General features: G+C 41.7%; 1 protein-coding gene across 1 annotated transcript in view; it reads left to right on the top strand.

The window, feature by feature from the left end:
- The first annotated feature begins 5,925 nt into the window (after positions 1-5,925).
- TLCD4 (TLC domain containing 4) overlaps positions 5,926-15,962 on the top strand; it is a 58,220-nt gene continuing 48,183 nt past the window's right edge. The window contains exon 1 of the mRNA XM_048860659.2: positions 5,926-6,047. The gene's annotated coding sequence lies outside the window, so the exon portion shown is untranslated. The remainder of the gene's footprint in view (positions 6,048-15,962) is intronic.

Here is a 15,962-nt window from a genome sequence, read left to right as displayed (position 1 = left end):
TGGTTCTCAACCAGGGGTATGTCGACCCCTGGGAGTATGCAGAGGTCTTCCGGGGAACATCAGCTCATCTAAATATTTGCCTAGTTTTACACCAGGCTACAAAGTCAGTACAAACTAAAATTTCATACAGACAGTGACTTGTTTATACTGCCCTATACACTGAAATGTAAGTATAATATTTATATTCTAAATTACTTATTTGATAATTATACGGTAAAAATTAGAAAATAAGCAGTTTTTCAGTAATAGTGTGCTGTGACACTTCTGTATTTTTATGTCTCATTTTGTAAGCAAGTAGTTTTTAAGTGAGGTGAAATTTGGGTGTACGCAAGATAAATCAGACTTCTGAAACGGGGACAGTAGTCTGGAAAGGTTGAGAGCCACTGGTCTAGGTGAACTGTGCTGAAAACATAAGATTAATATTCTACAGACCTTGTAGCCTAAAGTCTGACTTGGTAGAGCACAGAATGGGATCATGTCATGAAGCATTCAGGCCTATGGAACTGGAGAATTTTTAAACTTTTGGTGAAGAGAAGAAACTTGGCAACCATTAACTGGGAGTCTATCCCAAGCATAAGGGCCATATTAAAAAAGGCATGAAGGTTGGATTTTTTTCTACAGAAGTATTTTTTTAAGGCCTCCCCCTTTTTTTCTTCTCCTCATTCCCTCTGCTGCCTCCACCAACATGGGATTTACAACCAATATCAAATTCAGCTCCTTCCCATGCCATCTCTTCTTCCTTTGTCCCTTGGTTTATCTGGATCAACTGCTGCTGTGATATTAGCTGCCCATAGTTACCTGCCAGAGATTTATGAGCGGACTCCACTGGGGGCCTAAGCAGCTTCCAAACTATGAGTGTGGTTCTCTTCTCACTTACACCACTGTAACTCCATTGGCTTCACTGGAGTTACTTCGGATCCACACCATTGTGACAGGAGACTCAGGTTCTACCTTTTATGTGCTTTTCCATCCTCATGAAATTTCTGCCTGCATGCCCTACTGATTTTTGGGAAGTGGTTCCTGCTGCTGACAGTGAGACCCAGGAACTCTACTTAGGCATACAACAAATTCTGACTCTGTGAACTACAGCACCCCACTCATTATAAGCTCTTGTTTTTTATTTGTATGATAGTTTATTGAAAAAATTCTCTCTAGAATGAAACTTCTCATTCTTGTTCTTGGACCAAAAGTAATTTTGCATATTGTGTGGAAAGCTGGGTAAAATTCTGTTAGATTGTTTCTCAGTAAGATGAACATAAAACAAGAGTTTCTCATAACTGGAACCATTTTCAAATGCAGTTGAATGATTCACAAATGCCTTACTTTTTAACACAGCAAACTCAATACGGATTTAACCATCCCTGAAGAGCAGTGCCTCAGAGGTAAAGAATTTTGGTTCTGAAATAACAAAGCTGTAAGTCTTTGAAAAATGTGTACTGCGAATGCATAGAATGGTTTTCCACTAATGAACCAATCTTTCCCACTGTCTTTAATGGGAATTGCAGGTGATCATATGAGAGCAGAATTTGGCCCTAAATATTTAACGTGTATAGTGCCCCACTGAAAATCACTTTCAGCTGGGAGAAGGATCTAGAGGCTGGAAGTAAATCCAATCTCTGATGCCCTTGCTGTATTCTAGCTCTGTAACTCCTGAATGACAGGACAAGGGCTATCCTGACAGTCTACAACTTCCAGGAAGTAGAATCCTGATCTGAAAAGCCTTCTCCCTAGTCGTAGGGCCCACAGACAACCTGAATAGCTGTCAGCTCTGACAATGACAGTTACAGTCTTAACTGTCACTTCAAAGCCTTCCAGAATTCTGAAGACCAGTTCTTTATCGAGAAAGAAGGCAGCCTTCGCAGCTTTGAGGAGGGGAAGGAGTACGGTGAAGGAAATGTTGAGGGTTTGGTGGTCTTCTGCTGAATAATGTAGATGGGCTGCTCTCTGTTGGAATAGTGAAGAAAAATTATCTTAGCACTTCTGTAGTGTGTTTCTTCCTGGAAGTACTTTATGATTCCACCATGCAGTCCTTATTCAGGTAAAACTCATACAGACTTCAATGGTTGTTTTGCCTCCTTAATGCCTGTAAAGATGGGCCTGTAAACAAGGAAAATAGCTTGTTTTCTGTCCTGAGACTAATGGTACTGTATAAAGAGGCAGAATAGGGAAAGTGGAGTATGCGGTTTTTGATTTACCTTTGTCACATAGTTTGAGGGAAGAGCATACAAAGCAACATAGGAGTAGGGAATATGGAGGGAGGAAAAAACAAGATCTTACATACGGAACCCTTAATAAAGAATAACAACTTAAAAAGTGATTTTAAAATTTGTTGTTTGAGACTTAATTATGCAGTGTATAGGATAAGGGCACAAAAACAGACATAGTAAAATCTGTGGAAGCAGCAACATAGCATCTTCCAGTAGCTCAGACACACATTACCCAATTCCAGGATAAATATTTTGGCACCATAAATCATCACAAATGTGAATACCAGCATTTATGACAAGGATCAGAATGAGGCTACAGGACCCTGCAAATTACTTTATTAAAGGCAATGGCTATTCTCCAAACCCTGTTGATGAATTTGGCACTATCTGAATGTCTCTTTAGGGTGGGATACCCTGAATGTTGTGTGTGTGTGTGTGTGTGTGTTTAAAGGGAGGGATTAAATTATTGTTTTTATTACAAAATATATTCCTAGTATAAGAACTGTGCAGACGATGGAAATTCCATTTTGCAAAGAATTTTGAATTTTAGCTTCATTTTGAATAGTAACAAAACCTGAAAATTTCATAATTCTCCATGAAAGAAAATTTTTAAAAAAAAGTTGTTTAGATCAGAATGTTTAATTTTGACAAAATGGTTTTGTTTGGATTTTGACTTTTTAAATATAATACAAATGTAGTGGGGTTGTCACCCCGCTCTGGTTAGGAAGGGGTTAAAAGCAGCCTGGGGAGGCTGGTTGGGTAAACAGTCACAGGTGTGGCCACACCCAACTAGGGTCCAGCTGACCCTGATAAAAGGGCAGGTTGAGGGAGTGAGAGAAGGCTCTTGCTCTAGCTAAGAAGTAGAGAGGACTAGGCCAGCAAGCAGGGTATCTGAGACAGAGCAGTACTGGGGAAGGGCAGGCAGAGCTGGGGACCCCCCAGGCTAAGGCCTTGCTAAAGGCCAGGGGAGGTACTAGGGCTACAGGGAGGCAGCTGGGGCTGGAAAGGAAGCAGGTCCAAACCCCCTTGCTAATGATGAGTGACCACTTTGGACTGCAGTTTGCCCCTGAGGGAAGGGGCTAGATGAGGCCTGGTAGTGGGTCACTGGGGCGAAGTGGTCTTAGAAGATTGGGGTTCCTGGGAAGGGGAGAACCAGCGTGTGGGGGCACTGCTGTGGGGCAGCACCCCAAGGTAAGGGGCACTGGCGCCTGGGAGGGACGTGGGGCCTGAAGTGCTATAAGTGGTGGAGATCAGGAGGAAACAAGCATTGGTAGGAAGACACCAGTCAGTAGGAGGAGCTCCAAAGCTGGAACTGAGCTAATTCCTGGATGACCAGCAGGGGGTGCTGGCGGTGAGTGCCTGCCATGCTACAACAAAATAAAAAAATGAAAATAATTTCAAAATGAAAAATCAATATTTTATTCCAACTATGTTGAAATGGGAAGTTGTTGGACCTTTCCTCCCTAGTTTTTTCTGTTAAATGAAATTTCTGCAAAATCAATATGGTTTTGTAAAGTGTTTCCATTTTGACAGAACTACATTTTCAATTGAGTTTTTCTGACCAGCTCTGTTTAGTATATACCAATCCATTATTTACATCTTTTTATTACAAAATATTTCTTTATGAATATTTACATCTTCCTTTGGATTTCTAAACTAGTTAGAATATGCTTTAGAACAAAACATTTTGATTTTTTGTTTTTAACCAACTTTTTGTTTTGAATTTTCTATTTTCTATTAGAACATTAAAAGGTTAAAGTCAATGAAATATTTCAACTAATATGGAACAATTTTTTAAAATTTCTTTTGTGGAGAATTTCAAAATTTGAGTTTTTTGTTCCAATTTGAAATGAAGCCAAATTTTAAAAAAATTTCAATCCTTAGTGAAATGGAATTTCCATACTTCACACATGACAAACCTACGTGCTTATAACTGTTTCCATTGTTTTTCCTCTGTTTATAATTTGAATATTACTGTAGAAGCTGAGTTTCCAACACCAGAGTTACAAACCGACCAGTGAACCCCACACATCATTTGGAACCAGATGCACACAATCAGACAGCAGTAGAGACCTCCACCCCCTGCCCCCAGCTGATACAATACAGTACTGTTAAATTTAAATTAATTAATTTAAAAAAAAATAAAGTGAATCAGCATTTTCCCACTGCATAGTACAGTTTCAAAGCTGTATTAAGTCAATGTTCAGTTGTAGGGTTTTGAAAGAACAACCAAACATTTTACTCAGAGTTACCAACATTTCAGAGTCATGAACTATCTCTATTCATGAGGTGAGCGTAACTCTGAGTTTCTACTGTAAAACTGCAGGTTTGGGATCTATCTACAGTATTTACTCATGCAGCGTTCTATTTGACTTCAGTTATAACTCTATCTGAATAAGTCCTGCAGGATTGGCCCTAAAATGAAACCCCTTCTATTCCTGTAGTCTTGTGGAGAAAGTCCAAGGGTAATTGTGCTAATGCACCTGTTCCTTTGGATGAGCTGGCGCTTTGTTTTATGGTATTTCACACTGTACTGAGGCATGCATGAATGTACATCTAGACCTCAGACAATAAAATCAGCAAATGATTTCTTCTAGACAATGAGAATATTCAGCTATATAAACTGTACCTTGACAAGTATAGTGGGCCAAATTCTGTTGGTAACTTAGTCTGACATATATGGTGTGTGAATGATCTAATGTTGCTGTCTGCCCCTAAACTATAAAATCTGTGTAGATCCGGGTCTTTTGCAATCAGAATTATTTCCATACCAACATAGCCATAGGTGGCATTTGGTATGGTGCATTGATGTGCGTTAAGGAAGAAACTTTGGGCAGATTTTAGAAGTTCCCATTGTAGTGTTTCTCTCTGGTATTCGTGACAAAGACATGATACTGAACTAGATGGAGCGCTGGTCTGATCCACTATGTCTATTCCTAGGCACAGTAATTATTTAACCAAGTGCCGGAGTTGAGATCTGGATAGGCACATATTATGAGCTGCGCCTATTTTTGCTCTATTACATATTTCTTGTAGATTACGTTTATTTTGATCGTTGTCTCGTTAGATAGCTTTTGCATTTATTTTAATGCAATGGTACAATTGAGACTTCAGAAAATCAAGGCTGAGTTTCTTTAGAATATCCCCCGTGTGTGTGTGTGTTTATACATACACACACTTTGTCCTGCACAGAAGATACTAAAAATGGTTTGCTGTGGAACCTATAACTTCAGCTGTGTCTGACTGCTTTGTAGTTAAAATCTCAAACGTTAATTCTTGTGCTGTCCTAGTCACTCCACACCCCCTGTTAATATCTCGTATCGTAGCAGCCCTTAAAACCAAACATCAGACATTCAATACTTCGTGCCTAGGGTCTCGAAATCTCAGAAGGGTGGAGGCTGGGAGCCAACTGGGAAGGCCCCCCACATCCTAGCATCGGGGGCTCTGCGGGTGGGCGAGGAGGCAGTCACCCCGACTTGCCCCCCCAAATCCTGAATCCCATCTCCACGGGGTGGAGACGGGGCGCTCGATCCGCCCACCTCCCCCAGACCCCATCCCCACGGGGCACCGTGTGCGTGCGGAGGCCGCTAGCTCCACCTCAGTGCACCCGGCACTTACGGGCAGCAGCATCCCCCGTAGGTGGCGGAGGCTCGGCCCCTTTAAGGCCGAGGCTGCCGTAACCCGATCCCGCAGTGAGTGGCTTGTCGGAGGAGCCCTCGGAGCTGTCGCCACCCGCTGCCCCCGGAGCATCCTGCGTGTGGCAAGCAGCGAAGGGCTCTCCCGGCAGGGATGGGGGAGGTGCTACGGCCACACTAGCCCCCGCCTGCCCTCCCACCCCAGGTAGGGGTGCGCGGGGCTCGGGTGGGGCAGTGCCCGCAGCCTTCCGGAGGGAGCGCCGGCTGCTCGCCACAGGGAAACGTCCGGCCCGCCTCGGGTGGGGGCGGGGCACGGCACTCGGGGGCGGTGGAAGCGGGAGCGGCCGGGCGCCCCGCTCCGTGTGAGGGGCAGGCGGCGGGCAGGTTCCCATTAATCCTCTCCCCCTGCCTGCCGGGAGCAAGGGCTCGGGGCAGTGTATCAGAGGGTCTGGGGTGAACGGGACAGGGGGCGGGGGATTCTGCCCCAGCAGGGCGAGGGTTAATGGGGAAGGGGGGCGGCTGTGCAGCCCCGGGAGGGAGCGGGTCAGTGGGAATGGTGGCGCGGGGGAGGGGAGGTTGTGTAGTCCTAGCAGGGAGAGGGGAAATGAAAGCTGGAGTTGGGGAAGACAGCTGGTACTGCAGCTCCGGGTTTTGCCCACGAGAACCGCGGGGTTGCTGTCAAATTGCATCAAGTCCTGTCTCTACAATATGCTACCGCTATAATGCTGTGAAACTGGTCCAGCCTCTCTGAAATGCTGCACTGAAGAAACTAATGCTTTTAAAGGGACACTTTCGGATTCAAAATACTGTTTTAAAATCCGATGTCCTTATTTCCCTACTTAGATTGTTTGTTATTTAAACTGAACTTTGTAAATACTAATGTAATGTTAACTTTTGGTGTGTCTGAATATCTGTCCTCTTGGACAAAGAAATAATACTAGTAATTACATTTTATTTCCAGTTTGTTTACTGTCTGGCTTTTCTCTGCTAGCGAGTATCGCAGTGTTTGATTGTTGAACATTGCAAATGTTCGCATCTCAACAAATTACAAAATAGGTTTAATTGATTTATTTTCTTCTCCCTTCTCCTCCACCCACCTAATACTCTGAAACTGAAATTTCAGGAAATGTTTTATTAATCTTTCTGATTTTTAGAAACTTATCTTCCTGAACTAACAGTACCCATATGTTTTTTGTTTTTTTTAAGTTAGAGAGGAAAAGTGGGAATTTTATTAAAAATATCTCTCTTTCCTACTAAAGACTCTTGATGTATCTGAAAGCTTTGAAGAAAAAAGCTTTTTTTGATAAGTGATATAATTTGCAAAAAGTAATTCACCTTGCAGTTTGTTTTTTGGTAGGGGGATGACTAATCTCTGCAGTTTCAGAGCAGGGTACAAAACACATTGCTTTTAAGCATTTTAGTTGTTTGAATACAAGTTGTCATTAGGAATGAATGACTGAGTTATAACAGGAAGGAGGCTGCTTGTGCTGTGGGCAATCTGTATTTATCATCTAGAGCTATGCAAATAACTACTTATTGTTTTGGTTTTGCTTTTTTCTAATTCAGCTGTGGAACTTAAAATGTCAGATTTTGTTTAGGGTCCTACAAATCTTTCATTTGACTCAAAATGAAATGTTTAGTTTAGGGGTTTTTTTAATTGAACCAAACTTTTGAAAGGAAAAGCAATTTCAAATTAGAAAAGTGAAACATTTTGTTTCAAAAATGTTGATGCAAAGCATTTAGCTTTTTCAGTGTTTTTATTCAAAACAATTTGAATTCAACATGAATTTGAAAAATGTTTCAGTTGAGCCAAATATGCATTTTTCACTAGGGGAAAAAAGTTTTGAACATTTTTATCCAGTCTGTTGTCACTTGTCCAGCTATTATGATGATTGAAGCAAGACAGTTTATAAAATAAAATGTTCATAGAATCATAGGACTGAAAGGGACCTTGAGAAGTCATCTAGTCCAGTGGCTCTCAACCTTTTCAGATTACTGTACTCTTACTCTATTACTCTTTCAGGAGTCTGATTTGTCTTGCATACCCCAAAGCTTCACCTCACTTAAAAACTACTTGCTTACAAAATCAGACCTAAAAAGACAAAGGTGTCACAGCACATTATTACAGAAAATTGCATACATTCTCATTTTTATCATATTAATAGGAATATAAATATTATTTACATTTCAGTGTATAGAGAAGTATAAACAAGTCATTGTCTCTATGAAATTTTAGTTTGTACTGACTTTGCTAGTGCTTTCTATGTAACCTGTTGTAAAACCAGGCAAATACCTAGATGAGTTGATGTACCCCCCTGGAAGACCTCTCTGTACCCCGGGGTACACAGATCCCTGGTTGAGAACCACCGATCTAGTCCAGTCCACTGTACTCATGGCAGGACTAAGTATTCTCTAGACCATCCCTGACAGACGTTTGTCTAACCTGCTCTTTGTGGCATCTCCATCATGGGAGATTTTTATCTCCCTAGGCAATTTATTCCAGTGATTAACCAATGTGACTGTTAGGAAGTTTGTTCCTGATGTCCAACCTAAACTACCCTTGCTGCAATTTAAGCCCATTGCTTCTTGTTCTACCCTCACAGGTTAAAGAGAACAATTTTTCTCCTTCCTCCTTTTAACAACCTTTTATGTATTGTTACCATGTCCCCTCTCAGTCTTCTCTTCTCCAGACTAACCAAACCCAATTTTTTCAATCTTCCCTTATAGATCATGTTTTCTAGATCTTTAATCAGGGCTTTGGAGCAGAGCCCAGAGCTGGAGCGTGGAGCAGCTCCGGAGCAGTGGAGCTGCAGGTTTTTGCCTGGAGCTGGAGCGGAGCCAGAGCACAGCTCCAAAGCCCTGCCTTTAATTATTTTTGTTGCTCTTCTCTGGACTTTCTCCAATTTGTCCACAAATTTCCTAAAATGTGGCACCCAGAAGTGGACACAATATTCCAGCTGAGGCCTAATCAGCATGGAGTAGAGTGAAAGAATTACTTCTCATATCTTGCTTACAACACTCCTATGAATACATTCCAGAATGTTTTCTTTTTTTGCAACAAAGTTACACTGTTGTCTCATAAATATCTTGTGATCCACTATGACCCCCCAGATCCCTTTTTTGCAATATTCCTTCCTAGGCTCTCATTTCCCATTTTGTATGTATGCAACTGATTGCTTCTTAAGTGGAAGCATTACATCAGATAATTAGTGATTCTGAACAGTATGTCATACTACACTAACAGCATCATCATGGAGCTATTAGATAGGAGATCTACACCTCCTTATCTTTTGTGCAGGTCCATTGTGTTCTGAGCATGCCTATCAGATAGGCAGGGGAACACCTAGTTTGTAAATCGTGCCAGGGCTTAGGAGTGAGTTAGGGGCTGAGTAGCTTGGTGTCACCAGGACTTAGGCAGCTTTGCACGGGAACAGGGTGCACGGGTGAACGGGACAGGGGGCGGGGGATTCTGCCCCAGCAGGGCGAGGGTTAATGGGGAAAGGGGGGCGGCTGTGCAGCCCCGGGAGGGAGCGGGTCAGTGGGAATGGTGGCGCGGGGGAGCATAGGCAGAAATTTAGGCACTGAGTAGACTTCACTAGTAGAGAAAATTTAGGTGCCTACAAGATTAGATGATAGCTAAGTGGTGGATGCCTGTTGCACTTGTTGGATTGAAGCGCCTATGTCCTCTTTGTCAATATAATCCTCTGTTTAAAAAGCCATGTTTAGTAAAAGTTACTAAATTAAACAAGATACACAATTAGGGCTAACTTAACCCCCTCACTTAAAAGATTAAATTTTTGCTCATATGAATATTTTTATGGTTGAACTGCTCTGTCTATGAAAGTACGTACACACTCAACTCCTTTATTTTATTTGAGTTAAAATCCAACACTGTTTTCAGCTTGCTCAAGTGGAATTCCAAGTTAGTTCCTAGATTTTAATTTCAGTATGTACAAAAGTCTTTTGGGAGAACCTATGTAAAACTAGCTCTTGAACTCAGTCTGGCAAAATTGTCATGAATGCTTACCAGACCAAGAATAAAACTTACTTGCTTTCCCCTTTCTATAATAATGGTTGTACCGAGACAGGAATTTCTTGCCCATTTAAAAAAAAAAAAGTCTGAGGAGAATTTTGCACAGTTAATTGCTTTGTGGCTTTCTAACAGACCAGACTGTAGCCATAGGGAAGCAAAATTTTCATGTAGGTGCAGGTTTTAGCAACTGTATGTGGCCTGATTTTTTTTTCCAGTGATGGTGTTTACCTATGATTTCTATTAAAAATCAGCAGGAGCTCTGGATGGCTAATACCTGTGAGAATCATGCTACAGAATGGGGGGGAGGGGGGAATTGGAGGCAGGGGTAGAATTCCTTCTAGAGACTGTTTTGAAAGAGGGTTTATTTTGTAGACGTCTTAAATATCCTCTCTTGCAATGAATGTTTGTTTCAAGATATTACATATAAGTAGATAGCACCAGGGATTTCCTTGATTTTATATGCATGTCTGGTGCTACAAAAAGTAAGTAAGCAAAAATGGATTTTCTCCATTAATAAGTGCAACATCAATATTTGTACAAAACACAGCATAAATAGTTGGGAGTATATTATTACATACATGAGATCAATAGGAATGGGCCCTGCAGAACTATTTATTGTAATGTACTAGTTGAAAGTGAAGAAGCTATTGTAAATGTACAGTGTGTTTGCTGCTTTTCTCTGGAAAACTGGCTTCCGCAGGTAATTCAGCTTCTTTACTTCATGTATGTTAGGAGTTAAATTGTTTCACTTTTTCTCTTGGGTATTAATTCTTCAAAACTGAGCTCTGGAACCTTGATGTTCTGCACAGACAAACTTGCATGTCCTTAAGCTCACAAGTTCATCAAACAAATACTTCAGTATGAAATTGTCCATACTTCATCCTTTGCCCGATGGTATAGACCTTTTTTGGAGAGGGAGGTAGTTGTCAGCAAATCCACTCAGCTTTTCCTGATTGTTTAAAAAACAAACAAACTTTGAATATTTTGTTTCAATAGGAAAATTTGAGCATGTGGCTACCTGGATTTTGTTCAGACTTAGTTTGTTGATGTCAGAGACTAAGAAAAAAATGGTTCTGTAGTGCTCAACCAATTTTTAAAAAAGTGCACAGTATGACTTGCTGTTTTGGTTTCTGCTTTATCTAAGACTTAGATGGGGGGTGTTGAATGTACCATAAACACTACTGATTTTTTCCTGTTCAATAGAATTTAAAGTGTGTATTAAAAATTGCCAAAATATACATTTTTCAATAGATTCAAAGACTTGCCAATGTTATGAAGTGCTTTACATTAATCACTCTAGAACAGAGACTTTCAGACTGTGGAGCCTTGTCACCTGGACCAGGGGCACACATGGGACACAAATCTCCAAACAGGCACATTTTAAAAAAAGTTTGGGAACCTCTGCTCTAGGAAGTTTAGGATCTTCTAAAAGAGTAGATGTTTTCCCAGAAGCCACAATGCTCTTTGGGGAAATTATGATAGGGCTGGGAGAGACTGACCTTAATAATACATTGTAGGTATATAGCAGCTTGCAAATACTTAATTAGGCCTCACAACCACTCTATGAAGTAAGCAAATATCTAGTGCTTGAAAAATTCACTCCTCTGGGATGCGTAGGAAATTTTCTTGAGTGTCTAACTTTTGGAGAATCTAAGCTTTAATTTAAAATAAAATCAAATCCTATAGCCATTATGCTGAGCTGAAAACTCTCGACCAGAATCTTTAGAGTTTTATTTCTCCTTTTCAGAACCCCATGGGTAACAGTGAAACTGACAATGAGATCAATTTTTACTCTCTGGCTTCTCGAGGAAAGCTCTGAGCAATAGCTTAGGTAATCACTTGAAACTATTCACTACGGGGGAGGACCCAAAATGGAGGCTGGGGAGAGGATGAATAATACATTGAGTCACACCCCCCCCCCCCCTTTGCAGCAGCTAGGTTTCTGGAGTATAGAAGGGCAGTGATTCTCCACCAACTTTCACAGCACATGGGGAGCTTCGGGGGGTGGTGAGAGAGAGAGCCAACTTCTGACTTGCAGCGGCAAAAGGTGCTGAAAAGGTTCACATTCATCAGGTAGAAGGCAATGAAAGTTAAGCACCCTCCTGTTTTGCACCTCAGTTTGGTTTTGTCCCCTAGACAGTGTAGACAAGCATCTCATATATGACTTTGGCTAGTAGGTTTAGTCCTTTATTACGGTGGTTCTCAAACTTTTGTACTGGTGACCCCCTTTACACAGGAAGCCTCTGAGTGTGACCCCTCCCTTTATAAATTAAACACTTTTTTATACTGAAATTTATTATAAATACTGGAGGCAAAGCAGAGTTTGGGAGTGGAAGGTGCAGCTAGTGACCCCCTGAGGGGTCACAACCCCCAGTTTGAGAACCCTTGCTCTTTTGAGTGTCTGTACAAACCATATATATATATATATATATATATATATATTAGGGTGGGTATGCATGCAAGGTTGTGTGTTGAAGGCTGGCGATGGATGTGAATTGCATAGTAGTATAAACATGGAGTAAGAGATTTCTGCATGGAGAAGTGGAACAGGAAAGCAGTGACAAAATGTAGGAGAGATGAGAAATTTTAAAGGAAAGAATGAAGGATACAAGACAGTGAAGGTACAACAAAAGCAAGGAAGTAGTAGTAAGTGCCTGTTCAGTAATATTTGAAAAGTACTGTCATTAGTATTCATAAAATAACTTATTCCAAAAATGTGGTTTTTTTGTATTTTACCAACAGTGTAGATGGTGACTATATTACTTGAACACCAGTGAAAATGCACTGAATAATAGAAAAATATATTTTCTGCTACTCTACCAGCCCTAGTAGTAAGTTACATATTTTAAAATGTGTGAATGGAAAGTTGATTGGCAGTGTTACAATTAAATACAGTACACAACTGTTTAATTTCTATATATTGTAGAGGATATGACTTTGGGTGCATCACTCTGGAGAAGCATGGTGGGACAGGATATATGGGGTGTGGGGGGGGTCATGCTAAGATGTCAGGTGAATTTTTTTCTAGTCCTGTAAATGTTATCACCCATTTTCCAGGTGGAGTAATTGAGACAGATTAAATGATTGTCGTGTCCTTCCCCCCCCCCCCCACCAAGTCAACCGCAGAAGTAGGATTAGAACATAGGGCCACATTTTCAGCTGGTGAAAACTGTTATAGCTCCTTTTATTTTGAAGGCTCTGTGCCCAGGTACACCAATTGAAGATCTGGCCCCAGGCATCTCAACTACTAGACCCACATTTATGCCACAGGATCCAAGTGCATTCTAGGCACTTAACTTTTCTGAGCCTTTATTTCTTCATTTGCAAAATGGGGATAATGGCACTAATCTTGCCGGGTACTGAGGCTTAATTCATTAATATCTGTAAATGTTTGAGCAGTGGTGCTATCTAAGAGCAACTTTTAATGTACTAGTTATACAACCTTTTGGCCTGGCGCAATCCCCAGAGAAATGACCGCAAGTGCAAGTTCATTTAAACAAAACAAAGGGTCTCTTTAGCACTGGAAAAAAGTAAACCGGCAACTAGTGTTGCTGTTGCATGCATGCATTTTTCTCCAAAAACACACAACCTGACTTACTCACAAATTACTTCATGAGCCATTTCCATTTGGGAGAAGTTACATACTTTGGGGTGCTGTCTGCATGCAAATATGCTCCCTTACACTGCAAGTACAGTAACTGTTACAATAGAGGGTACCACATAGGAAAAAGCATCTCTGAGATAAGGTTATTCTAATAAAGGCTAAATTAAGTTTGAGGAAAATTGGTTCATAATATTTTGAAATGATATGTCAACATATTTGAATTAGAAATAAATAAATAGGATTATTTGTGTCTCATCTGAGAGCGAACAGGCATTTGGGCACCACTGTTTTAACTGTGGGGTGTATCCCCTTAGGCAGCTTGGAGAAATGTCCAGGGGGTGGGGAGGGAGCACTGCTCTTGTCCTGGCCCTGCCCCCACCCCCATCTGCAGCTCGGGCTCCTAGCCACGGCCCTGCTCCCAGCCACAGATCCAGCTGCAGCTCTAGCCTTGGCTCACAGCTTTGCTCCTGACCACAGCTTCCAAGGGGGAAGCTCAGACAGGTTCCATTATGGGTAAGGGGCAGGGGCTCAATGGAAAAAGTTTGGGGATCACTACATTAGAACATTGGGAAGTCTCTATCACTGGGGCACTCCACTTTAAAATCAACTGCTCATAGCTTCAGAATTACTGAACCAATTTCCTTCATATTTTGACTTGTTTTGTACATCATGGAGTACATCTACACTTCAAGCTGGGAATCAGACTCCCCTCTCTGAGACATACCTGTGATAGGTCTGTAGCCTCTGCACCACAGTGGGCTAGTTGCCCTTAATATGTGCCTACTGTCTTGGATAGATATGTTGGGTGAGTAACCCCTCCTGTTGCTTGCACAGCTATGGCTACACTCTATTTTTAGCGCACTAGCTCGATCGGGTTAGGACAGATGTGCCCTCAAGATGGGAATCACACCCCAGTTTGAAGTGTAGATGTAGTGGTGCAGCAGCACCACTAAAGTTTGACTTTTTGAAGTCTTCCAAAATCAACATGCTCAGTTGGATTCCTTTGAAATTTGGTGTGCCTTTGGATCACTATTCTTACTCTGCATCCTCCTAATATGGGGTCACTTGATCTAGGGGTTGTGGAGATTCTAGGTGAGTATTTTTGTGCAGAGCTAGAGATCTGGGGGTCAAAATGTCTGTTGAATTTTACCCAAGGTAGCGCATGATACCCACTAAATCTTTGGGTTACTCAAATTGAGAACAATATTTAAGAATGTACTTTTTTTTATAGTGCACATGCACAAATACAGGAAAAAAAGCTAGAGTGCTTCTCTTCTCACCATTTTATGTGCTTTAAAGCTTGACTCCTGTAAGCGCTCTAAAATCCAAGCGATTGCTTTAAAATTTGGTGTGCCTCAGGGTGCAGGGTATCATTAGTGATCCAAGTATGGGGTCATTTGGGTTCCTGAGTTAAAGACATTCCCCCTCTTCCCCCCGCCCCCAAAGTTTTCCTCCTTCTGCCTTGTGTTGTACTGTTAAACTGAAAGGCACTAATGACTGGATGAGATCAAACTATTGCTGTGATCTAGGTCAAACTGGTCTCAGTTGGTTAGTGGGTGTGTGGTTTTTTTAAACCCAGGGCAGTGCATGGCACTCACTAAGTCTCTGGGGGATCCACCTGTGAATGGTTTTTAAAGAATTTTTTCACTTGCACAGATGTGCAGTCTGGAAGGATTACAGTGCAAATGCTCCAGTCAAGAAAAAAAACAAGAGGGTTTCTACAGAGCCATTTCATGCTTCCCTTGGAAGTACAAGGGAATGTGCCAATGCAATTTCCCCCAGTGAACAACCTGCCACTGATGTTTCTAGTTCAGGCCTTTGTATAGCTGTGCAATAAAGGCTTAACAACTCATGTGGCTTGCTGCAAGTTGTCTATTATATCATGTGTGTTTATTTTGTGGGGAGGTTGACTGTGAAGACAGCAGAATAGTCTAACCAAAATTTTTATGTTGGCTGGGGAAAAGCCAGAGACAAATATCTGTGTATGACAGACAAAAGAATGGGGACAGGGAGAGGAGTTGTGGCTGCGGAGGAGGGCAGGAAATGAGGATGGGTGGTAGGCAAGCCTTGAACTGGTTGTTTGGGAAAACCTGTATTTTACTAGCCCCGGGGAGGGGCAGGGTCAAGGGCAGCAAGTGGCTACTTTCTGATCTTGGGGCAGATCTGTGTGGGGGGGTTTTTTGTTTTTCCTCTCCAAGACACACAGCATGGAAGCTTGGAACTGAAGCACAGGCACCTGGACTTCTGAGGGTGAATAAATGTGCGTGCTGCCAGGCTTCCTACTGCATAGATTCTGGGTGATTCCTGGATCATGATGTTGCAGAAGTTTGAATGAGAGCAAGGAGTACACCATAACAGGGGATTGCTGATTTGGGTGGAGAGAGATGGCTTGTGTCGGCATCAAGTCTTGCCCACTCTATAGCATCTAACTGGTGATGAAGAGGTGGTGATCTGTTGGACATTGTGGTGGTTTACTTGGATGG

Source organism: Caretta caretta, chromosome 8 (genome assembly GCF_965140235.1).
Source record: "Caretta caretta isolate rCarCar2 chromosome 8, rCarCar1.hap1, whole genome shotgun sequence".
Taxonomy (NCBI): Eukaryota; Metazoa; Chordata; order Testudines; family Cheloniidae; genus Caretta; species Caretta caretta.
Note: the sequence above shows the minus strand (reverse complement) of the source record. Positions and strands in the feature narration are given on the sequence as shown.